Source organism: Taudactylus pleione, unplaced genomic scaffold (assembly GCF_031769625.1).
Source record: "Taudactylus pleione unplaced genomic scaffold, aTauple2 ptg000083l, whole genome shotgun sequence".
NCBI lineage: Eukaryota > Metazoa > Chordata > Amphibia > Anura > Myobatrachidae > Taudactylus > Taudactylus pleione.
The window spans coordinates 13,306,009-13,329,344 of record NW_028284485.1 but is presented as its reverse complement, the minus strand read 5'-3'; positions in this window follow the sequence as shown (position 1 = coordinate 13,329,344).

The following is a 23,336-nucleotide window of genomic DNA, read 5'->3' as shown; positions in this document are numbered from 1 at the left end:
CCTGGATGTACTCTGACATGGCTTGAGTCTCAGGGATGGATAGACGATAGGTGCAACCACAGGGTGGCATCTTGTCAGGCAGTAGCACGATAGGACAGTCCCATTATCTATGGAGAGGTAAGATGTTCGCCTTTTGCTTGGAAAAAACATCAGAGAACATCTGGTACTCCTCGGGTATAGCTGGAGATGGTATCAAATCTGTCTTTCTTACAGGTCATATTTTGGGAAGACAGGATTTCTGACAGTCAGTTCCCCATGAAAGAATCTGCATCAAACACCAGTCTATTCTGGGATTATGTTGGCGTAACCAGGGTAGTCCTAAAATTATTTCTTGAGAAGCCTCTGCTATCACTAAGAACTTTAAAGACTTGGAGTGGCGTGCCCCAAAATGAACTAATACTGGTTGAGTTTCCTTGTTGACCACTCCTTTAGCTAGAGGATGTCCATCTACAGAAGTCAAGTAAATTGCTTGCTTGAGAGATGAACAAGGAATCTGTAGTTTATCAACTAGGCTGGAAGTCATGAAGTTTCCAGCTGTTCTAGAGTATAATAGAGCAGAGACAAAGACAGGGTTGGGCTTGAGATCCAAAGCTAAGGAAATCTTGAAATCTTTAGTGTTTGGGGATGGGCAAATAACTCCTAACTTCATATCCCCAAGGTCAGTTAGAAAGGTCATTTCCCGACTTGCGGGAGCAGGAGGCCACCAGGTGACCCGAATCTCCGCAGTACAGACAGAGGTTTTTTAGCATCCTTCTCTGACATTCCTCTTTGGAGATATGGGTTTGGTTCACCTGCATGGGCTCCTCATCTATAGGAGGATGGGGTGGACGGGTAGGCAAAGGAGACGAAAATGACCTTTGTCGGTCAGTTTTGTGCTTTAGAGCCTGACGTTCTCTGAAGCGTAGCTCAATTTTGTTGCAGAGTGAGATCATATCATTTAAATTGGTAGGAAGCTTACAGGTAATCAGATTATCTTTTAATCGGTCACACAGACCATGTCAAAAAGCTGAGATGAGGGCCTCCTCATTCCAATTAAGCTCTGATGCCAAGATTTGAAACTGTACTGCATATTGGCTGACAAGACGGGTTCCTTGTCTCAGGGTCATGATGCTGGATGATGCTGACACTGTGCATCCAGGTTCATCGAAAATCCTCCTGAATGAAGATACAAAGTCTGTATAGATATCCAGCAGTGAGTCTGAATGCTCCCAGAGTGGGAAGGCCCAATCCAGAGCCGAGCCAGTCAGCAAGGACACAATGTATGCCACTTTGGTTTTAGCGGTGGGGAAGTTATCAGGCTGTAACATAAAGTGTATATCACACTGATTTAAAAAGCCACAACAGAGCTTAGGATTGCCATCAAATTTGCTTGGCATGGGTAGATGTAGACGAGGGGATACCCTGGTCCCTGTATTACCAGGCACAGGAGGAGATGAAGTTGCTGATACCCCAGGGGTGATTAACAAGGTTATCTTGGCATTGAGACTCTCCTGTAGGAACTGGGCCATTTTTTGTTGCATAGCTTCCAGGTTTTCTCAATGACCAGCAATACAGCAAAATAAATCCACTCCAGACTCCTGTTCCATGGCTGGATCCATGGGGCCAGTGTAAACTGTGCAGTTCTGAATTTGTTGTGGACCAGGAGTGGTGATAGGAGCAGACACAGAAGCAGACTTAAATGAAAAAGTGGAGTTTTTAATAAGTGACTTAGAAGACATGGGAATGGTGAATAAAAAGTCCACGAAAAAGTAGGTTCAGATACTCAGGCAGGTAAAAAGTATGTGGAGGGTGCAGAGTAAATCCAGCATGTTGGAGCAGGCAAGGTTCAGGCTAGTAGCGTTACAGACAGGCAGGCAGGTAAGGCACTGGTACTCTCTCTCAGCCGCAGCTGAGAAACACATTGTGCTGGCAAAGGAAGGAAGGCTCTGGACCTTCCTAAATACTCAGTGCTGTGCTGTGACTGGCTGGAATGAGCACATGAACTACCAAGATTGGACAGCCAGAATCACATGTCCGTAGGCAAGATGGCGGCGCCCATGCCAACAGAACGGAAACATTGCCAGACCTCACCAGGCCTAGTGACAATATGCCCACACAGAACCACGTGCAGCCAATGCCCCTCGTCAAACACCAGCACTGCTGCCAGAGACCCCCCCACCATAATGACCTCACATGCAATACCCGGTGACTACCATGCCGATAAACCCTGGCCGTGACAAATCATGACTGTCCCAGTAAGTTCTGTAAATCTTGAAGACCTATAAAATTAGCAAATAATGTACTGGGACAAAAAAAATGTATTTAAATTTCTCTTCTAGCAGTTGCTTTACAGTGGCTACTTGACTTTCTTGACCTACAAGTAGCAGATCATCTATAGAAACTACAGTAATCAACATCTTGTCTTCGAGACTTTTGAAATATAAGCAATGATCAGCCTCTCAACACAAAAAGTTTATGTCCAATAGCACAGCATCTAACTGTGGGCCTGATTTATTACCGATCGCAAATGTTTTTACACATGCAATTGGCTGATTGTTTTGATCTGCGCATGCATCGTATTGCATGAACCGGCCACGGTGATCGCAGTAACTATGTAGACCCATTGCAGAGTGATTGACAGGAAGTGTCATTTGTGACTATTTTACTTTCTTGACCTACAAGTAGTAGATCATCTATAGAAACTGCAGTAATGAACATCTTGTCTTCGAGACTTTTGAAATATAAGCAATGATCAGCCTCTCAACACAAAAAGTTTATGTCCAATAGCACAGCATCTAACTGTGGGCCTGATTTATTACCGATCGCAAATGCTATTACACATGCAATTGGCTGATTGTTTTGTTCTGCGCATGCATTGTATTGCATGAACCGGCCACGGTGATCGCAGGAACTATGTAGACCCATTGCAGAGTGATTGACAGGAAGTGCCAATTGTTGGAGGTGACAGGGGGTGGTCTGAGAAACACAGGCAGGGCCGCCATCAGGGGGGGACTGTCGGGACTCCAGTATCGGGCCCGGACAGTCAGAGAGAGGGGGGGGCCCCCGCCGGCATAGGTGAAACGAATGGATGGTCCGGGTATGTACAGAACCACCCATTAGCCATTGCACCTGCAATTAAATCTACTTACTGTCTGCCCCACCAGGAAGGAATGAATTTATATGCCCGGTAACCTCCACCCCACGGTCAGCGCTAATAGGGCTAGCAGCACTTCCTTGCTTGCAGCTCCTAAGCTCTGCCTCCCCTGCCTCCCTAATCAGTCAGACTTCGGCTGGTAGCGCATGCATAATGACGTCATGCCGTGCTGTGTGTGTGTGTGCGCGCGCGCACCTGGAAAGAAGAGCAGGGAAGGAGCAAGCTGCATCCTAGCAGCACTTGTGGAACAGGAGAGTAGAGAGAGACCGTTAGCTTTAAGCTGCTGCAGAAAAGGACGGGGGAAGGTTTTCTGCTGTGCCTGTAGTCACCAAGGTAAACTTGTCAGAAACCCCAAATTTATAACATTTCCTTGTAAAGGGAATTACTGACAAATGTTTGCTTAAATCATCATACTAGAAAAGTGACATCCCGAGAAAATTATTTTATTAAATAAGTTTGTGAGAGTGTAAAGAATGTAGGTTTGTTTAAAAGAAAGGATGTATGTGTGTGTGTGTATGTATGTATGTTGTATATGTGTGTGTCTGTATATGTATATATATATATATATATATATATATATATAATGAAACGTCACAGCAGCCACCCCACATCCTCAGCAGCTGCCTCTGTCCCCCGTTTTTCCCACATCCTCCTATCCTGCTATACTAATAGATCGCTATTTTTTCCACATTCATCACACCTCAATGGGAGCTGGAGCACGCAGTGTGCACATTAAGTTAGACATGTAGGTGTCACAGGAATTGGGACACATTCAGTATCCAGACAGTCATAATGGCGGCGGTGGAATCCCAACACCTGTCAGAATCCCGGTGCTGGTATTCTGACCGCTAGCATTCCAATTGTGGGAACTACTACTCTTTAGGGGCCCTGGACCAACCATGGAGACAGAGAACCAACCCCCACCCGGCACAGCAGCCACGCTCATAATCTTAGCATCCTTTTCTGAGCAGGAGTGGCTACACTTCTGTGCTTTGTCATGTCCACTGTATAGCTATAAAGACTTGCAAAATATCTTGGCGGCCCTAAGGGTTGAAACTGGGACCACCCATTACCAAGTGTCTAGTTTTGCCTATGCCTGCTGGCTGTTCCTACCACCCACCGTGCAACAGTTACAGTTACAGGAGGTGGCCCATCCACTCCTACTGCTCGCCCACACCTGCTCACTAGCTACTCCCACCCCCTGTGCAATGCATTGACGGGGGGCCCGCTAATACTGCCACGGACGGTGGCCGCGCAATAAAGTTTTTTTTTTTGCTGGTCAGCATGTGCGTGATGTCCACTACCATGATGTTATGAGGCTGCAAGGCAGAGGAGCCGCAGTGTGTTAGTCAGAACAGAAAAAATGGTAAGTGTCTTGCAGGGGCTGGCTGGTGGAGACAGAAGGTGTCTGGCTGGCAATAACAGAAGGGGTCTGGCTGGCAATAACAGAAGGGGCTGGCTGGCAGAGACAGAAGGGGGCTGGCTGGCAGAGACAGAAGGGGGCTGGCTGGTGGAGACAGAAAGGGGGCTGGTTGGCGGAGACAGAACGGGGGCTGGCTGGCAGAGACAGAAAGGGGGCTGGCTGGTGGAGACAGAAAGGGGGCTGGCTGGCGGAGACAGAAAGGGGGCTGGCTGGTGGAGACAAAGAGCTGGCTGGCAGAGACGGGGCTGGCTCTTAAAGACAGAAGGGTGGCTGGCTGGCAGAGACAGAAAGTGGGGCTGGCTGGCAGAGACAGAAAGTGGGGCTGGTAGGCAGAGACATAAGGGGGGCTGGTAGGCGGAGACAGAAGGGGGTCTGGCTGGCAAAGACAGAAAGTGGAACTGGTAGGCGAAGACCGAAGGGGGACTAGCTGGCAAAGACAGAAGAGGGGCTGGCTGGCAAAGACAGAAGGGGGGCTGAGAGACACTGCAGGGTTGGAGTTGCAGAAACACCGGGGAGGGGGGCCCTGCCTGTTTTTCAGTCCCGGGCCCCACAATTTCTGATGGCAGCCATGAACACAGGCATGCCAGTGTGTTTGAACACCATTGCAGGGGCATGGCTAATTTATCCACTGGGATGACTCTTGCAGCTTGAGCACTCATAGCAAGCTATGAAGTTAGCAATTTCTAAGTAAGGTCAGAGCTTGTGCAAGTATGCATGAGCCTGCGATGATACTAGATTGTACAGATGGTTTCACAGTCTTGATAAACATTGCAAACACCAAAACACACACACTAAAGTGCCTGATCAGAATATGGAGATATCAAACGTATTTCCCAATCTTTGCTGCAGTTTTTTAATAGAGGTAATTGCCACACCTCTTAGCAGTAAGAGCCAAAAAAGAGAATAATAAAAAGTGCTGCTGATTGTAGACCCTTTAGCTTAATAATAATAAATACAATTTAATGTCACATACAAATGGCCATATATGAGCACACAAAAATTCAAGACAATTGACATAAACAACAGTATATAAAATTGTTTTCTTCAATATCAGGTTAATATCTGAGCATATAATTATAGAGCAGCCACAAGATATAGCAGGCCACCAACACCTCCACATATGTTGCTGTATTGTGGAAGTGAATAATATACATATAAATAATACACATAAAACATCTCCACAGACCACTGGTCGTTCCCCTGGCTTATGTCCCAGAAAAATAACACTTCAAGGTTCCAAGTGTATTTTTAATCTATACCCTTTTTACTGGGTTGAGGACCAATTTTACAGCAGTATTTTTTGTCCTTGATGGTTGAGAGAGACTTGATCATAGATATGTGTAAATACATGATATCATATATTTTCTGTCCATTTAATAGTTGAAAAACTTCTCTTGGAGAAATAGAGATCTTCTCATCACCCTTAGTGGGATATAGTGTCCAGCCAGGTAGGCATAATATCTGCTATCATTCATCCGCTTTGTATGCATAAATAATTGGCAAACATCTTATTATTGCCCAGATAATGATATTCACTGAGAGTTGTTTTTAGTTGTTTTAAGATTACTCACAGTAAAGCTGATCCAACAGAGTGCCCTGTATTGGTGGATGATAATGTGGAGCTGGAGTCTGTAACGCCTTTCCCTGCCTTGTGGTAACTCTCAGCGGCTTCCTCCGACAGAATGCAGTAAATCATGCAGAGTAGATATTGCAATGACTAAAATTAGTATACTGTACCTAGCAACAGGCAAGAAGATTTCTATGTAGTCAACACTGGATTTTTGATAACAAATTTGACTCTATAATGAGCAATAGTCAGGGCTGGTGCAAGTTTTCTTGGCACCCTAGGCATTTCTTCAACCTTACACCCCCCCACCCTCGGATAGCTACACAAGCCCTTATGCAGTGCCCCCAGTAATGCCCCTTATACATTGACCCCAGTAGTTCCTCTTATACAGTGCCTCCAGTAGTGGTTCCCCTATGCAGTGCCCCTTATATAGTGCCCCAGGTAATGGTCCGCCTATGCTGTGCCCCTTATATAGTGCCTCAGGTAGTGGTCCCACCTCCAGTAGTAGTCCCCACAGCAGTGCCCCCAATAGTAGTCCCCACAGAAATGCCCCCAGTAGTAGTCCCACAGCAGTGCCCCCTTTGGTAGTCCACCCCAGCAGTGCCCAGTGGTAGTCCCCCCCAGCAGTGCCCCCAGTGGTAGTCCACCCCCAGCAGTGCCCTCAGTATAGTAGTCCCCTCCAGCAGTGCCCCCAGTAGAAGTCCCCCCTAGCAATGCCCCCAGTTTTAGTCTGTCCCCCCAGCAGTACCCCCAGCAATGATTGCAGGGCCAGACAGACACACACATAAAAAAAACTCCAAGCTTTACCTCACTCACAACTACAAAACTTCCTGTCACCATCTAGACCTCATGCTGTGTATGCCATCGCAGGGGCTTAACTATGTATACCCCTGTAACAGCGTTCAAATGCACGGGCACACCTGCGTTCCTCCAGCCCCCCCCTCTCCACCCCAAACAGTGCTTCCTGTCAATAACTCTGTGATGGCTCTGCATATCCTATTTATTTACTTTCGAGATCACAGTGGCCGATTCGTGCACATGCACTGTGATGCTTATGTATGCGCATACCGCAAACATAGACTGGGTGCGTGTGAACACAGATATGCGATCCAAGCTGAATTAGGCCCTAAAGCTGGCCATCCACTATAACATTTTCTGTCAGATAACTGTCCAATCTGGCTGGTGGGAATGACATACTGGAAATGTGTGGTAGCAAATGACAATCGTCCATTTGCTCACAAACACTGTAAAATAGCCAAAAATGGTTGTTCAGACAAATTGGTTTAAACACACAAATGTAACTAATTTGAACTATTTTTTTGTCCTTTTTTCAGTGTTTAAAATCATATGATCAACTGTCATTTGCTCCCATACATTACCAGGTTTTCGTTCCAACCAGCCAGATTGGATGGATATCTGACAAAAAAAAGGATAATGGATGGCCAGGTTTAGCCCTTAAATGGCACCAGCTAACATGCGCATGTGCATTAGTAACCAGAAGATGGCAGCATTTCAAAGAGCTATAAATATAGGCTCATGGTTACAAACATGTTTCTCCTGACTAAGTGCCTGATTCAGAGCCGGATGCTCTGACCAGAGCGCTCGCTCTGAATCAGGGCCCTCCTCCATTAAAATGGAGCATCCTCCTGGACGCTCAGGTAGCTGTGGGTCACCACCCACAGCATATACGAGCATCCAAAAAGATGGTCGCGATGGTCTTGACCATCACGACCATCGGACTTGCGATGGAGAACCTGTGATAGGGTCTCCCTGCCACAAGCCCTGGAGTGATTTTGGCTCTATCAGAGCCAAAATCACTCCCACTGACATCACTAGTGATGTCAGTGGGGCCGGCTTCAGACGGTAGGCGTTCCCATGGGAACGTCTCCGTCTGGCAGGCACGCCCCCGGCACGCCCACCAAAGGGGGCGTGCTGTCAATCAACATCGACAGCATGCCCCCTTTGGTGCGAGACCCGGAGCGACAGCTTGGCTGTCGCAGTCCGGGTCTCGTGCATGCGCACGACGGAGCTCCCTCCGTCATGCGCATGTGCAGTGGGGAACATCGACCCACTTGCGAGCATACTGCTGCTTGCGAGTGGGTCTGAATGTCCCCCTAAGTGCTTGATTCAGACCCGGTCGCGAGTGTATAGCGCTCACAAGTGGGTCGTTAGTGAGCCATTGCACACGTGGCGTGCACACAGCAAATGCGCAAGCCCCAAAATAAGTGAGAAATCACTCGCTCCGGGGCTCGCTACAAGATAGGGTGGCTGTTGATCGACAGCTCGCCCCATTTTAAAGGCTCGCCCCATTTTACAGGTTGTACAAATGGAGGCATTCCCGAAGGAACGCCTGCCATTTGTGGGCAGCCCAACTTCCTGCTCTATTAAAGCAGGAAGTCCACTCAGGTTTGCAAGACCTGAGACCCTACCACACGGTCTCCTTGCAAGCCCGATGGTCACGATAATCGCGACCATCACCAGGCCACATGCACATGCTGTGGGTGGTCACCTACAGCTTTGTGAGTGGCCTGGAGGCCAGTTATAAAAAAACGGGACACACTGATTCAGAAAGAGCACACGCAAATAGCGTGTGCCTCTGAATCAGGCCCTAAGGCTCTGGTTCAGACCCGCTCGCAGCCGCTGGCTGCTTGCTGGGTCTGTGGGCATTTTTTTTTACTCTGCCCACTTGCAAAGCTGTTGGAGACCTCCCACATCTTGTGCGAGCAGCCAGGAGATCATTGTGATAATCGCGACCATCGGCCTTGCAATAACACCCTGCAGAAGGGTATAGGCTGCCGCAAGGCCAAGTGGACTCCCTACTCTAATAGAGCAGGAAGTCCACTACTGGCATCAGCAGTGATGTCAGTTCACCCACCAAACAAACACCAGGCTTTCCTAAGGGAATGCCTGCATTTGTCCAGCCACCCCCGCTACCTGCCCAAAAAATGGGGCGAGCTGTCACTCACCATCGACAGCCACCCCATCTTGTTACGAGCCCCGAAGCAACTGAACTTTAGTCGCTCAGCGGGGCTCATGCACGCACACACCAGATGCGGCGCATGCACAGTGCGCAAACATTGGGTCACTTGCGAGCATACAGCGCTCATGAGCGGCTCTGTCAGAGCTCCTAAGTTCAGGATAAATTTATAGAGCACAACTTTTTGGGACCCTACTCTCAATTATATAATACAGATATGGTCAGTAGGACATTTAAGATGGCTGTCACTGGATCTTCAACTAAAGAGCAAATTCTGGGAAAGTATCATAAACAATATGAAAGGTAGAAATCCATTCTTTAGAGTCCGGAATAGTTTATGTGTCAAGGACACTTATTAAAAGATCAGCAAGCCTGATCCTTTGATAATAGTGTTCTTGACATAGAAAATAGTAAGGAACCTTAACAGTGATTCATCTGTTCTATAAATACATTTTGTCAACAAGGATTCTGCTTATAAGCCAGTTAGGATTCAGAAACCAGCAGGAGGCTGTTACCAGTCAAAAATAGTTCATAACATTTATACACCTAACATTAATTTGTTTACATTGACTTGGTCCTAAACTGGGAAAAGCAGGATAAACTTATGGAATTAATGAGTACGAGGAATGGTATATCTACTGTATTTAGTAACTGAAAATCCTGCAAAGGGAAGATGTGCAGAAGGATTAGTAGTGAGCCAATGACAAAACCTTGTGGAACTTGGAAAGGAAAAAGGCAGTGGGTGAAGGGACAATCCATGTATGAATAGAGAACTGATCATTGCATTTAGCCATGAAAAAGTACATCAGTGACCTTAAGAGGAGAGATCTGGAGGAATGAAAATCTCAAAAGCAAGACTGGAATGGGTCTAGGAGGGAAACAGTGCAGGGGAATTTTAAGGAATGTTATGTGTTTCAAGAAAATAGTTAGAAGGACTGTGTTTGCAGTACCTTTTTATGATATGACTTCAGATTAGTGGAGTCACTTGAAACACATACAAAATGACAGCGCTAGAATATGTAACCATTCAGTAAAATATTAAATCAATTTATTATAAATAAAATAGGTCAATAATACATATGACATGTGGTGAATGGCATAACAATGAAAATTTAACAAAAAATAAACATTTAGCCTCTCCCACCAATTTTAAAGGTAAGTATTGGCTGTTCCCAGTCTTATATGTGAGGAATGTTTGTATCCAACGTATAGTTACCAGCTCCTTTCACCAGGTAGAGGGATAATTCTATTGGCATACAGTCATGTATGTTGCACTCAAAGCCCTCAGATATCCATGGTGTTTATTGTAATCCAGGTATTGTGCGCTTGGTATAGACTGAACAAAAAATCCAATTACATTGGAAAACTGGTCAAGGCTTATTGTAATCTCAGCTGGCAGAAAGACCTTGTGGGGTAGAGGCTTTGCACCTAATGCGTTTTGATGTGTAGGGAGTACAGCTTTTTCAAAGTTGAGATAGTAGTGTCCAAGAGGGTCTTCTTATACCCGTCTAATTAGCTGCTCATTTCCACATGATTGTAATTAATCATCAAATAAACTCAAAAAAGTATATTCATAAAAACATGGTAAGCATAATGTGGAGGCAGATTACTATACATAATATATCTAATTTATGGGAAGATTTAAGTTTTAATAGTTTTTATATATTAAACTGTTCTTACCTTGTCCTTTAATTGTATGGAGCTAGCTCCGGTCATGTGATATAAAATATCACATGTGGCCCAAGTAAGGTCCATCTATGGATTTGCATCATTCTATTGTCATGGGGATTCTTCCCTCTCATAATCCCATTGGACTGAAGAAACCCCATGACCTCAGTCACAAGACTGATGACGTTCCGTCGGCGTCTCCATAAACATTAGACGCCATTTATCCGGTCATGTGATCTTAATCACATGATTGTATTTAAGCACGGGTCAGAATGTCTAGAATTATGGGTAATGTAGTTCAAATCAATTTTCTTCAAAGCCATAGAGCTGTTCAGTATGGCCCAGTATTTAATTTCTAAGCTACAAAATAAAAAAGTAATTATAATAACATTTATCTTAGCATAGTCACTGATAGAAAATACAAAATTTTAATAGTTTTGAAATATTGCTATTTCGATAATGTGATATTTTTCACGTGATTACATTGTTAGCTACTCAATATATCTAAAAAAATCATAAAATTGTGGTCCGAAAGCTATACATTTGATACATATACCATAAGGTAATAAATATAGTGAATTAATATATATAAGATCCAATAACAAATTATGTTTATTAAAATTAAGTGGATGGTAATATAAAAATATATTGAAAATAATAAATTAAATAAAAATTCATAATAATGGGGGTGGGGGAAAGAAAAAAAAAGAAAAAAGAAAAAAGGGGAACAGGGACTTAAAAATGAAAAACAATATGAAATTTATATGGGAATCATAGGTGACACACACATGGCTTGTAGGCTGATAGGGGTTCACTAGATATAGATACCCATTAAAATAACCCTATGTCACCTAGATTGATAAGAAAAAATACAAAGAGAGCAATATCCAATGCAAAATGAATATTACACTGAATATAAATGTAAAAAAGAGAGGGAAGAAAATTGAAAATTGGTAATAAATGTTCTCCGTCATCTACTATTATTCCTATTTGTCAGCAATCTATTTCTTCCTTAAATATACCTAGACAACAAGAATCATAGCCCCAGACAAGTGAAAATACTTGTGTTACATCGGGGATAGATAGGGATATCTTAAATATATATTTCTTTAGATGACCATGTTTAATTCTACTGCTTCGTTTAGTCCCTCTGGGTATTTAGAGTTAATCTGAAACATCCAGACGACTTCTTGTCTACATAAATTTTTATACCTATCACCCCCTCATTTAGTTAGTGGGATATATTCAATCCCTACTAATTTAAGACAACTCGGGTCCCCATTATGTATATCGCAGAAATGTCTAGACACACTATGTGTCTGTACTTTTATAAATGACATTTCTGTGATGTTCTAGGAATCTTATTTTCAGTGGTCTTGTCATTCTATCAATATATTTGTAATCACAATCACATGCAATCATGTACACAACATAACTCGTATTACAATTGATAAAGCTTCTAATATTATAGATTTTATTTTCAGCTTTAGTATGGATGGAAGTAGTCTTATTTAGTACATGATTGCATGTGAGGCATTTATTTGCCCCACATTTATAAAAGCCATTAGGTTTAGATTGTAATCAAGGGATATGAGTAGTATTCTTTCTTATTTTTTCTTCTATAGGTTTTAAGAAGCTCAGAGCTAAGGGGATTTTAAGGGATTTATTTTTTATAAAAATAAGTACAGGTTTTTCCAGAATACATTCCTTTAATACATGATCTTGTCTTAGGATGTTATAATTTTTCCATATAATATTTTTAATTTCAGAATAATGATCATTATAGGTAGATAAAAATACCACATCCCTGACATTATCTTTATCTACAGGATCTTGTATTTATGGTTTCTTTTCTAAAAGTTTATTTCTATCTAGGACTAGGACCTCTTCAAGTCCTTTTTTCACAAACATATCAGGATATTCCCTTTTGGAGAATGACTCGATCATATCATTCGCGTCACTTACCTTGCGGTGATCAATCTGGGGTTCATATTCTCATACACTGGAGGAGCACGCAGGTGGAATGGGGAGTGGCTTCATCCCACTAAGCCACACCCACTTGTTTGCCAATCTTGTGGGCATGATGTGCCCCCCATTCTCTGCAGTCAAAGGGCAGGGGAGAGGTTAAGGGCTGCTGTGCTTCTCCACTGAGTAAGCCCGACTCAGAGCAGCAGTAGCTGCTGGACAGCCAACAAACTCTCCCTCCTCTCATGAGTGTGGCAGCTTGGTGACACCATCTGAGGGAGTGACACCAAAATAGCAGAGCAGCTCTGCTATTTTGGTGTCACCCCCTCAGATGGTGTCAGCAGGTGCGGCCTGCACCTCCCATGTGACGCCAGTCCTTTAGATATGCTAAAACAATTCTTATTTTGGGTTTTCTTTTAATGCAGCCTATTAATTGCAGACTGCATAGGGCATTTTAGCATGTTTTTTATTAGCAAATGAAGAGACTTTTAGAGGAATATTTTCTAAGCGTCAATTTTTGGTTTACCAGTGGTTTTGCAATTTGCTGATTTCATGCAGACTTGGGAAAGAAATATCAGAACACCATGGGTGTTTTTTACTTTAGAAGTATAGAAACCCCATATTTACTAAATATTGGCTTTAGTAACCAATAAAAAAACTAAGACAAACTCACCCAAATAATAACGTAGTGACTGAAAGGATAGCTTGTGTGTAAAAATACATTCTATTGGCTAAGACTTCAACCTGATGCTTATAAAAATGGACACAAGCATGTGCATTACTGTGCCTGTCTGCAATATGGTATTTTCTAGCTGTGCATTGCTCACCACTTTCTTGAGATATGCAACACGTAACCAGCTGATTAGGAGGAGCAACTTGGCAAAAGCAGAGGATAACCAACAGTTTATTGAGGTATCACAGCACCTGATGGCATGGTCATACAGATGTTCTGCCCCAATTGAAACATCTTAATGAACCTGTATGACCTCACCAAGGATTATTTTGAGGCAGACCTGGCAAGGTCAAGAACTTTAAATGGCCGCACAAACTGCTCTATGCTTTAATTTTTTTGCCACTTTATTCTTCCAGTGAGTTACTTCTAATAGAGTAAGCATAAGTTAGCCTACACTATCCTGCCATCTATCCCAGGTTCAAATTTAAATGTATATTGTAATTATATATCATATCAGATGTAGCTAGCATATCATTGGCCTATGATATGGGCCTGCCCACCAATGTCAAAGCCACCTCATTGAGTAGGTGTCCCTAACACTTTGGGGTTCACATCTGGGGTGCAGGGCACCCCTAAAAACAGCCCAGCCAAAGACCCCTCCAGGGCATCACAGAAAAGAAATGTGACAGTGTAGTGTTATAAAGAATCAGCTGTGTGAATGTAGCTAATGACTGTTGATGAGAGGTTAACATGACATTGGTGGGCAGGCCTGTATCATTGGCTAATGATATGCTAACTACCTCTGATATGATATATAATTACAAAATACACTTAAATTTGAACAGTAATGATCTCATAGTGCAATTTCTTTTTCTATATAAATCTTTCCCATGCACCTGTGCTTTGCCAGTTCAACTAGTCTTCTTGGAGCTCCTGTTTTAGAAGCTTGTTTTCTAGCTAATTGTGTCTTCTGTATCTGCAAACCTGTGTAGCTCCACACTGCAAAGTACTGCAGCTCCAACATGCAGTATCTTGTAATTTTCACACTACAACCATCCGCAGCTCCATTCTTCAAAGCACTGCAGCGTCAACCTGCAATATCTTGTAGTTTCAGAACTATGGTACTAGCATCCACAGCCCCATTCTACAAAACCCCTGCACTTCAAAGCCTCATACCAAAGCAATTCTAATAATGTTTCTTCCAACCTACAACCAGCTTTCTATTGAAAATATGAATCAGTGCTTCTCTGCTACAGCCGATTTAAGTGCTCATCAACATCACCTGCCATTCACACTGCTTCACTAATAAGAACAAACTGGTTCTCTCATCAAGTGCTCACTAGCACCACCTGCAGTTATTTCGACTGAAATACCAAATACAACTTTTCCTTCTCAGCTACTACTTTTCTGATACCAGTTGCATTGTCTGTCCCAGACAGTTTTCTAGATTTGTTGCTGACCCCAACCTGGTTACCTATTGCTATACCAGTCCCAGCACAGTTATCTATTGCTATACTGATCCCAGCACATTTACCTATTGCTATACCAGTCCAATACTGGTTCCCAGCCCCATTACTTATTGCTTTACTGGTTTTAGACCAGGTATCATATGATATACTGGTTCCAGTCCAGTTACTGTATATTAGGAGTCTTCTAGTTATCTCTTAGGACTCACAGCTCACTATTTCCTATGCAGTGTCTGCACTTCTTCTCATACCTTATTCTATGCAAAGTAACTTAATCAAGCCACCTAGTTTTCTTCACACAGTCTCAAAACCAGCTCCCACTAAACAATCCAGTCTGGATACAATAAAACACTTAGGCCCTGATTCAGAGCTGGACGCTCTGACCAGAGTGCTCGCTCTGAATCAGGGCCCACCTCCATAAATATGTAGTGTCCTCCTGGACGCTTGTATAGCTGTGGGTCACCACCCACAGTATATACGAGCGTGCAGGGTGATGGTCGTGATGGTCTTGACCATCGCGACCATCGCCACTGTGAGCAGAAGCCTGCGGTTGAGTTTCTCAACCGCAAGGCCTGGAGTGATTTTGGCTCTATCAGAGCCAAAATCACTCCCACTGACATCACTAGTGATATCAGTGGGGCCGGCTTCTGACGGTAGGCGTTCCCTTGGGAATGCCTCCGTCTGGGAGGCACGCCTCTGGCACGCCCACCAAAGGGGGCATGCTGTCAATCAACATCGACATCACGCCCCCCTTGATCAGACACTCCGAGTGAAGGAAAGTCCTTCGCTCGGCGCGTCTCGCGCATGCGCACGACGGAGCTCCCTCCGTCGTGCGCATGCACAGTGCAGACCATCGACCCACTTGCGAGCGGACAGCCGCTCGCGAGTGGGTCTGAATCAGGCCCTTAGTTCTGACAGTCTGGGCTTAAGGAAATTAAATGTGTTAATGTCATCAACCTGCCACACAGTCCTACTCTGCACAATAGCTCCCATGTGGCTCCACCAGCTGCAGGTGCTGATTCACATGTGGAAAAACTGCTGGAAAGAAGATAGCTGTCAAACATTAACAGCTCTTTCAGATTACCACTGAAGAGTTGACTCCATTAACTTTCTGTTCACATTGATACTTTGAAGGATCACAGGCTTAAGGAGATGAAACATGTTAATGTCATCAAACTGCCTCAAAGTCCCACTATGCACAAAAGCTCACGTTATGCTCCACCAGCTACAGGTGCTGATTCACTTGTGGAAAAGCTGCTGGTAAGAAGATAGTTGCCAAACCTTAACAGCTCTTCCAGGTTACCACTGTAGAGTTGACTCCATTAACCTTCTGTTCACATTGATACTTTGAAGGATTACAGGCTTAAGGAGATGAAACATGTTAACATCATCAACCTGCCTCAATGTCCCACTCTGCACAATAGCTCCCGCATGGCTCCACCAGCTGCAGATGCTGATTCACATGTGGAAAAGCTGCTGGTAAGAAGATAGTTGCCAAACCTTAACAGCTCTTCCAGATTACCACTGAAAAGTTGACTCCATTAACTTTCTGTTCACATTGACACTTTGAAGGATCATAAACACACTCTGCTATAATGGCCAGTGCACTCCTTCATTTGAAGTTGTAGTGTTTCTAGTTAGAATCAAACAGTCCAATAGGACTGAAAATAGTTCAAGTAAGTGAACACAAGCCTGGAGTATTGGGTTAAGGGTTGAGGGATAAGGACACAGTATTGGGTGCAGGGTTAGGGTGATAAGGACAAAGTAGTGGTTGCAGTGAAAGGGGATAAGCATAAAGTAGTCAGTTCAAGGTTAGGGGGCAAGTTCTAGTGTTAATATAGAGGTAAGAGAGGAAAATGTGTTACTACACAGGTGAGAGAGGTGAATGTCAAATGTGTAACTATGGGGTGAAGGGAGGGAATGTGTCACAACATGGGTGAGAGAGGGAAATATGTTACTCCAGAGGTGAGAGAGGGGAATAAGTTACAATAGAAGTGAAAGAAGGTAATATGCTAATACAGATGTGAGGGAAGGGTTGTATTTCCACACAGGTGAGGGAGGGGAGTGTCAAATGCATTACATAATTGTCATGGGAGGGAAATGTGTTACTATAAAGCAAGGATAATGTTTCCCTACAGAGGTGATGGAGTGGAATATGTTAGTAGTACACAGATGAGGGAGAATAAGGTTTACTATAGTAGTGATGCCAGTGGCATAAAATCTTCCCAGATGCCCAAAGGCAAGTTGTAATTTGGTTTCCCCCCCTTTCGCAGTCGCTGACACTGTAAATTAGCAATTTGCATGCAGACAGGCTATAGCTAGATGAAGGCTGCAAATTTTGGTCTGACATGGACCTCTCCACTAGAGTATGGTGGCTCCTCAGATTCCGGGATGAGGTGCCATGTATTGGGTGGCTGTGATGGTACACTCCGGGTACATAGTTACAGTCCTAAGTGGGGTGAATATGTTGGGGACAATGAAGGAGGTACCCCTTCAAAGTTGGAGCCTGGCAGCATGTGCCTTCATTGTCTCCAACAGTTCTGCCCCTGAGTGATGCAGTACTATAGAGCTGAATGATTGATGTGTTACAGGAGAGGTGAAATGTAAATGTAAAAAGTAAATATGTAAGATCTCTCCGGGTGAAACTGGATACATCTGCTAATCTTATATGATTAAGATGTCTGATTATAATTCCATTTTCAGGTGCATAACTGTCATTTCTATAAAATTTCCTATAGTATAATCGACAGCATTACCACTCCTACTTTTCAAAAAATCTAAACTACATGTGAAAACATGAAGAATTAAATTTTATTATAGTAATAGAATTTGTGAATGAATTGATAAAACTGAAATACAAACAAGCAATGGAACGCAATAACAATATGAACTTCATGTAATATAAACATAAAAACATTCAAGATGTACAATATGAGATATAGGAATGTAAGCAAACAACATGAAATACATACAGGATTATCTGCTACACTATAATAATGTACTTTAACACACAAATACAGACATAACCCAGTTCTGAACTTCAGCAGATCAAATGGTAGCAAATCTAAGTGAAATTCTTACTATCATTACTGCTGCAAAGGGGATAAAAAATTAGGCTTAAAATAGTGGACCTGTGCTATTATATATCCAGGGTGCATTGGGGTAGGGATAGTCATCAAACATTGACAGTTAACAATCATTGATGGTTAGCAACCAATGGTAAATTGTTTTTCAATTGATAGAAGAGTTGCAATGGTTCACCACCATCGAAGATATACAGTACAAGAACCCTATTTTTTTCTGCCCCAAGATGGCAAGGAGCTGCTAATCCCTACACTCAATTTGATTGGCCCATGGCCCTCTGTGCCCTCCAGCAGTGGTGGCCATTGAAAGGTGAAAACCTACATTGAGGAGCTTCAGTGGAAGCCTGTGAGGGTCAAACTCAACTGATATGAGGCTAACCCCTAGTGGTGCTTACACATAAATATTGCATACAACTAACATGAAACAATGCTAAAGGCATAACAATAATACATTGATTATATCTAGTTATCTAATAATTTTTGGACCATTTCCTGAAATATGTGATCCACATTCAGATTCACAAAATAATAGTGCTACCTCATACATGGTTGCTTCAAATATTCCTGTTATGTACAAAGAGTCCATTAGATTGACACTTGAGACACAGAAAACTTATACACCAGTTGTGTCCCACTTCAAACAGCTAGGTAATTTGGTTGCCAGTTTAAAATGTATGCTGATAGACCATATACCAGGTTTTAAGAGGGGAGGTGATTATGAAGCTGCCTTGCTCAAATGTGAAGCAAGAGGGATTTTTGAATTGGACACCTTGGTCTCGAGGGGTCTTAATGAGTCCAATCAAAACAACGTATCTTAAATAGTGCCTGTTTTTGTACTATTCTTGAAAAAACATTTTTTTCTTTTTGATTGACTTGTCACACAATTTTTTCTATTTTCTATTTTTTGATTTGGTTATTTTTTAATATTATTATTATTTTTCTGTTTTTTTGTTTTATTTACTATCTATTTTATAATTTTTTTGTGTTTGAGTATTTATGCAGTTATCTATTTTTATATAATTCCCTATTTGGGTGATGTATGTGATGCTAACATAATATCCACAGTTAGTAAGCCCCACTTTGGGTAATATTGTAACTTTTCTGAAGTTTTCATGATATTTCTTATTTGTACAGTCACATTTGGCCACCAACCATGGCTGTGGTGCACACCTAGACTTCATTCAGATACATATGTCACTTCTTATTTGTGTCCAATGTCTCTGGCACGCATACGCTTTTTGACTGCTACGGGCATATGTAACCTGTGTAGCATGTGTAAAGGCGGGTATCCACTTGCAGATATACAAACGAGAGCACGATTACGACATTGCAATCATGCTCTCGTTTGTATGGCTAGTGATGTGCCTAGACTGAGCGTTCACTCATTCAGTCTTGGCACATCCCTCATCCCCACACATACTGAACCTGATGAGACCAAAACATACCCGATGCATGCACGAAGCATGCAAGATTTGCAAGCGATTGCATGATAATGACGTCATTATAGTGCAATCACTTGGTTAAATCGCTAAGTGGATACCCCCCTTTACCCTTGTTGGTATTGCTGCATGCACTCCATGGGGATGAAATGCATGCTATTTCCGAGGGTGGGTACTGTCAATGCTAGTAAAATGCTTTCAAGCTGTCTGCTTAGCCTATGTTTAGTGTTTTCATCCCCTTCAGGTAACGTACTGATTTATATTTATGCACTTGTGTTTAGAAGCTATATATAATTGCCATTTTTCTAATATTATTGTTTTGATATCTGGGACACCCTAGATAGCATTGTGGTCAGGGGGCAGACTTGGGGATAACTGTTGTGGGTATTTATATCAGCTATTGGTGATGGTATTCATTCTATGCTTGGTTAACTACCTCTTCCCATCTGCTGCTATGTCCTTAGGAAGATCCTTTTAGGACTGAAATGTTATGTACTTTATCTTCACATATGAGTGGTAATTAAAACATTGTATTGCGTCAAATATCTGGTGAGTGCCTATTTTGCACTGAGCAACATGAATGGGGAATACAGAGTAGCATATATTCCGAAAGATAGAGCAGCGCAGATGGGTAAAGACAAATTGGTGTGGATGAGGAACAGACAAGCACAATGGGAGAACACACAACAATAGGGATTATGGAAGACAGATTTGTGCAGATGGGAGGGGAAAGACAGTGTGGCATGATTGGGGGGGACAGACTGGTGCATATGGAGAAAGAGTGGCAGAAATGAGGGGAAGACAGAGAGATGCAGGTAGGAGGGGAAAGACATAGTGCCATGGTTGGGGGGGACAGAGCGGTAAAGATGGAGGAAGAAAGAGTGTCAGAAATGAGGGGAAGACAGAGTGAAGTGGCTGGATACAAGGCAGTGGTGTAGATGGAAGGAAACACTGTGGCATGGATGCAGGAAGACAGATAGGGTGGTGCACATGGGGAAAGACATATTGGTGTAGATGAGGGCATTCAGACTAGCACAGTTGGGAAAACAAACAGCTGTAGGGATTGGGGAAGTTATAGCAGCATGGAGGCAAAGTTAGAGTATGATAGTTTTAGCAATTAGGAAGCTGAATGTGTATAATTAATGAGATAGATGTATTGAGTTAGAAGGATGTTGGAACCCAGTGGAATTATTGTGGTGACTGAATGAGAAGATTGTGGGCACTAAATGATATGTGTGTGCCACATAACTGCTCAGGCCTCAGTTGCATAGACTGCATGTGTGTATTCCAATGAGCACTCAATTATATGATTAACAGCTACATCATTTTGTGAGTGACAGCAATCTCACTCTGTGAGAGTTCTGAAGCTGCAGTTAACCACATGGTGTCATAACATTCCATATCTGTATTACGCAAGGAACAGGTCCATTAAGGCATCAGCCTTAATGATCTTAATTTCATTGCTTTTTGGAGTTTGAATGGCAGAAAAAAGGTTTGTGAATTTCCAGATCTTGTCTAAGCAGCCTTAATGGGACATGTGAAATGATAAGGTTTTTTGTCTATGGAATGTCATAGCTTTTTTAACAATTATTAACTATAAGGGTTTGGATGAGCAAACTGGGCAACTTGCAGGGGAGAAGGGCAACAAAATTGTACAGTAGTGCAGGTGGAAGTGGGGCCAGCGCACAGGAGGTGGTTTGGGGGGTCCAGAGCGCAAGATGGCTGCAGGGGCAGGCTGTAGGCAAATGGGGTAGTGGCAGTAGCAGTGGAGCAGAGCAGTGGCAATGGTGCAGTGCAAAGGGGGAATCAGTGGTTGACAGAGGGCTCACTTGTAGTGCGCATGCACCTAAGAAAATAAAATCAATAAGTCACAGATGCCCAAATGCAGCAGTGAGATCCATCTATGCATCTATGTTAAAAATTAAATGTGTAAAAAGAAGTGCCCCCCCTCACAGCCAGCATCGGGCTTTTAACAGCCAGTCCTGGTTGAGTTTAAACACAGGGGAGAAATTATATAGGGGTCCCCTGTATTAAGCACAACCAGCAATGGGCTATTCAGAACCAGCCCTGGTTGCCAAAACACGGGGGACAAATCATGTAGGGGAACTCCATATTCAGCGCAACCAGCACTGGGCTCTGAGCTGGCCCTAGTTCTGGAAATACAGAGGAAAAAATGCATAGGGTCCTCCTGTATTTACAGAACCAGAACTGGACTCTTTCTAGTGGGGGGGGTGATGCCACAGCCAGGGGAGCCCTTTCAACAGGCCCCCCAAGCCACAGCATCACCACTGACTGCTAGTCAGCAAAGGCAGGGGTTCACTGGGGAGCTGGGGCCCCCCCAATAAAGGGGTCCCACTCTCCAGGGCAACCCAGGCCCAGTCTGATAGCACAGGGGTATCCCCGGCACCCCCTAGCAGAGGGAGCCAGGTTTATTATGTAAAGTGTGCTGTGGCCGGGATGCAAGGGAGAAGGGGTAGGGGTTAGAGGGCATTAGCAGCGATGGTATAGCAGACGCTAGGACCTGGGAAGTTAGCAGAACACAGATGCAGGCTCGGATCTGGAATATCTGTAATATCTGCATCTGTGTTTAAAAAAACTGAGAAGCAGGGACAGGTCAGCGAGACCTGTCTGTGCTTCTGTGTTTAATTAACACAAAAACCCTGTGTATGAAAAACAAATGGTGTAACCCACTCTCCAAAACTAATAACCAGCACAGGGCTTTGAAAACCCTGTACTGATTTTGCAAAATACAGGGGAAAAATGATGTAAGGGTCCCCTGTATCAAGCACAACCAGCAGCGGGCTTTTCATAACCAGTCCTGGTTGCCAAAAAACAGGGGTCAAATGACATAGGGGTCCCTTGTATTCAGCGCAACCAGCACTGGGCTAAGACCAGCCCTGGTTCTGGAAATACAGGTGGAAAAAATGTGTAGGGTCCCCCTGTATTTAACAGAACCAGGATTGGACTATTTCTAGTGATGGAGTATCCCACAGCCAGGGGAGGTCTTTCAACTGGCCCCCCAGCCACAGCATCACCCCTGACCGCTAGTCAGCCCAGGCCGGGGATCCCAGGGGAGCTGGGGACCCTCCTAATAAAAGGGGTCCCCCTCTCTAGGGCACCCCAGGCCCAGGCTAATAACCCAGGAATATCCCCAGCACCCCTGGTCGGTAAGTGCCGGGTTGATTGTGTTGTATGATGCATATGAAAATTAAAATATTGTATTTTGCAGTAGTACTACAGGTCCCTGCAGGCATCACCACATACTGGCACTTGGAGAACCACAAGTACCAGCAGGCAGGGCACTAAGGGCCTGCCCGTACCTATAGTACCCTTGCAGAATAAATATTAAAAGAAAACAAACAGAACCAAAGTTTTTAAAATATTTTATTTAGCAGCACCTTCATCTGGGGAGCGGCAGCCTTTTAGCTATTTTCATGGCTCTTGCTTCCCCAGGATTTCTACAGCATCTTCACCTGGAGGGCAGCAGCCATCAAGCTCTTTTTTTCGTACATCTTCTGTCTTTGGCAGCTCTTCTCTGCTGCCTCCCAGCCGATGACTGAGTGGCTGTATTTAAGCCAGCTGAGGGGTGGGGCAATGATGTCGTGAACCATGATTGGCTCATGGCGGCCATCTTTGAATTTCAAAAATGGCACTGAGGCATCATTTTTGAAAAGGGCACGCTTGGTTCTCACCATTGAAATCAATGGTGAGAACAGGTGATAGGTGGAAGGCTCGCCTCTCTCAGGCAATGAGCACTTTGCACAGGATTTCTGAACTGAAATGTGGGCAGAGCTGTCATTCAGGTAGTAATGTCCTTAGTAGACACTACTAATGTTCGTGGGTCCAGCTATTTTGAGTTTTTCTTTGCCAAAACCCTGGATTGGCTGATGAAGAGGACAGATCCATGCATAGGAGGAGGCGAGCATGGAATTAATGTTACAG